At 34.8% G+C, this 3,865-nt stretch overlaps 1 non-coding gene across 1 annotated transcript; it reads left to right on the top strand.

Annotated features, from left to right (window-relative positions):
- The first annotated feature begins 3,246 nt into the window (after positions 1 to 3,246).
- LOC122897790 lies at positions 3,247 to 3,356 on the top strand. The gene has a single exon (XR_006382637.1). It is a non-coding gene; the product is annotated as a U6 spliceosomal RNA (small nuclear RNA).
- Positions 3,357 to 3,865: the final 509 nt, after the last annotated feature.

Here is a 3,865-nt window from a genome sequence, read left to right as displayed (position 1 = left end):
CAAAAAATCCTGAATATCTAAAAATCAGTCCTAAACAGAGTATAAACTGACTTTAGCACACCACTCAAAATACAGTTTTAGCACCTAAAACAACAGATAATATATATACAACCTTAGCTGATACTGTCAAATCTACATCTAAAAATTAAATGTTGGAAAGTGCAAAAATTGTTTATCGATTACTTGTGGTTTTTTGGGTCTTGTTGCCTAAGCATGTGAAAAACAAACTCTGTAATTTTTTTGTGCTAAGTTGGTGACATCCATCTTGTACTCTTGTATTTCAGAGTGTGATACACAGCACATAACTCCTCCTTACATCTGTTATATAGCACAATATTTAGCATCACTCAATTTCATAACATTACACGATGTCTGTTTACAAGTATACTTCTAAACTTTAATATATCATTGCTTAACAGTCTTAACATTTAGGATAGCATGCTTTAAAAATTTATAAAATGCTTAAATTCAGTGTCAAATTTCATTGCAATTCAATAACTTCAATTCACCTATCTTCTTTCACCCCAATACTATAAATTCAAACAATCTAACTGTATAATGCAGTTCATTTTTTAAGCTTAGATTAGGGAACATTTTGAGGAGTCTATACTTCAACTTCCAAATTTTGCAAATTTACCACAGGTTATTACTTTCTTTCCTGATGAATGGAAGCATGGCAAAGGGGGCAAAACTCTTTGCTGTCAAGTGATTTTCCCAATGATGGTTTTATTGGGATTTATAAAGGGTGCCATTTTTTTATATAAAATGTATTCACTAGAGAATTCTAAAGTTGAAAGCAACATTCAGTGGCAAGTGTAAAGAGTTCCTATGTACCTCCTTTCCTTACACCCCCAATTTCCCTCACTACTGACATCCTTCATTATGATGGTACATTCGTTACAACTGATGAACTGGTTTGATATATTTCACATGTTCTGAATAACTATTTTTGAACACTTGTTCAGAGAAACATCAAACTTACTGAAAGGGGATTTTGATATAAACTAAAAGCTCGAGTGTTTCCTTAGGTCTTCAATGTAAGTTGAGGCAAGGATGTGCACTAGGATAATATGAATAAATTAATTTCTCAAATGGTACAAAGACTCTCCTGATAAAAACATGGATAAATCATGACTGCCATATTTAACAGTAAATCCACTGGCAAAGTTACTAAAAAGTCCATGTCTTGAGCCTGAGGATTCTATTCAATTTATACTGTTTGTTACCATACCCATGATATATTCCAGTTTTTACCCAAAAATATTTCTGTTAAATACTGCAAAATCAACTTAGCCCATTGTCCTTCCACAATGTTACTATCTTAAAGTGTTTTTTTAAAATATTTTATTTATTTGACAGACAGAGATCACAAGTAGGCAGAGAGGCAGGCAGAGAGGGGAGGGGGAAGCAGGCTCCCTGCTGAGCAGAGAGCCCATTGTGGGGCTCTAACCCAGGACCCTGGGATCATGACCTGAGCCGAATGCAGAGGCTTTAACCCACTGAGCCACCCAGGTGCCCCTATCTTAAAGTTTTTAATTAAGTCAGGTGTTATAGCTAATTTTCATTAAAAAACCATATGTAGGGGTGCCTGGGTGGCTCAGTGGGTTAAGCCTCTGCCTTCAGCTCAGATTGTGACCTCAGGGTCCTGGGATCAAACCTCACATCGGGCTCTCTGCTCAGCAGGGATCTTGCTTCCCACCCCCGCTGCCTGCCTCTCTGCCTACTTGTGATCTCTGTCTGTCAAATAAATAAATAAAATAATTTTTTTTAAATCTAACATGTTTGCTAATTTTGCAGTTTTTCCTGACAAAGAAATAATAAATTTATACTGTTGAAGGTTATATGGGCTTCAGTATATAAAAGTATTTTGCTCACATCAAAGTTCTCACTTCAGAGAGAAAATGATTATGGGTAAAGATGTAAAAAATAGATACAGATACTCATAAGATGCAATAATCAATAATAACAAACTATTTTATGCTATTTTTCATATAGATCTCTTCCTTCAGAACAATTCCTTGTTAGATTTATAATAGTGAATTGTTCTACTATTTAGAACACATAACTTCTGTTCTATTAACAGAAAACTTGTATATATCAAAATCTGTAAAACAACCTGATGCCTATTTTATTCAGCAAATCTGTGACTTCCAGTTCTGCCCAAAATGAAATAGATGGCCTAAATTTACAGTATAAACTAAAAAGATAAGAACAAAACAAAATATATGAAACAAAGGCTTTTAAAGACATTGAACACTGGGCTACAAAGCAGACATGAGAAACAAGAATCTGTCTCTGATTTTCCCTATTGATTTCCTTGAGAGAGTTTCCAGACTGAAGCACAGAATCTGAGGTGGGCCCAGAATGTTCCCTGAGATGAAGAAACATATCTGATAGACCAGGAAAACAAAGACACTAAATTTCACAGAGCAGAGTTTCAAAGAGAAGATGGATAAACAGAGAAAACTCGGGAGATTTTCATGAAGATTCCATTTAGTATTAAGCAGAGTTTGCATGTGATTGGACTACCAGGGGGTAAGAGGAAAAAATACAACTGAAATATTAGAGGAAATAAGAATAGACACACACAAAACACTGAGAATAAAACCTGTTAGCAGGAGCCAGACTGGACAGCCTCAAAATTCATAAGGACATTGGGTAGAGATTGAGAACAGTCTTGCATCAGATGTAGAAAATAATTTTCCCTAGGCTAAATGTTATGCTGATACTGCCCAATAAATATTAAAAACAAGATTAAAGAATCAAAATTTATCCAAGTAATTTAACCACCACTCCAGAACAAAATTCAACTATAAGAACATAAAATGTTCAAACACTCAACAAGGAAAAATTCACGATGTCTGGCATCCAGTCAGAAATTAGCAGGCATAAGAAGAAGTGAGGAAAAAAACTACACAGAGTGAGCAAAAAAACCCCAACCAATCAAAACTGACTTAGTGCTGACACAGATGATGGGATTAGCAGACCAGAACATTAAAATGGATATTATAAGTGCATTCTATGTGTTCAAAAAGGCAGAAGACTGAACGTGTTAAGTAAAACCTTGGAGGAATAAAAAATAAATAAATAAACTGATTTATGTTTAAAACTACAAAGGGATTAATGAGATGAGATAAAACTAGGACATCTGAGGGGAGATATGCACTTTATAGGATTAATAGCAGATCATACACTGTAGAAGAAAATACTAGTGAACTAGAAGATATAGCAACACAAACAATCTCGGTACTCACTGTGGCAGCAGCACACATAATAAAACTGGAACAAGAAAGAAAAGATGAGCAGAGCCTCTGCACAAGGATGACAAGTAAATTCGTGAAGCATTCCATATTTTTAAAGACTCATAAATACAGGGTAAAAAATGGTAGATGCCAGAGGGAAGTGAGCAGGGTGGGGGGGGAATGGATGAAACAGGTGAAGGAGATTAAGATGTAAAAAAAACACAGAGTTATAAACTAGTCATGGGGGTGAAAAGTACAGCATAGGGAATAGAATCAATAACATTGTAATAACATTGTATGGTGACAGATGGTAAACTGCACTTATTATGGTGAATGCTACATAATGTATAGAATTGTCAAATTACTATGCTGTACAGGTGAAACTTACATATGTCAACTATACTTCAATTAAAAAATAAAAATTAAAAAAAATCCCAAGTGAGAACCAGAAAACATTTATTAACAAGACTTAAAAACAACAATGAATAGAGCATCAGTGACCTGTGGGACAATATTAAGTGGCACATTATATGCACAGAGTCTTCAAAGAAAGGGAAGAGAGGACAAAAAGATATTTAAAGAAATAGTGGCTTAAAAATCTCTAAATATGGGGCACCTGGGTG

Source organism: Neovison vison, chromosome 1 (genome assembly GCF_020171115.1).
Source record: "Neovison vison isolate M4711 chromosome 1, ASM_NN_V1, whole genome shotgun sequence".
Taxonomy (NCBI): Eukaryota; Metazoa; Chordata; class Mammalia; order Carnivora; family Mustelidae; genus Neogale; species Neogale vison.
The sequence above is the reverse complement of the archived record's forward strand: the minus strand, read 5'-3'. Positions and strand labels throughout refer to the sequence as shown.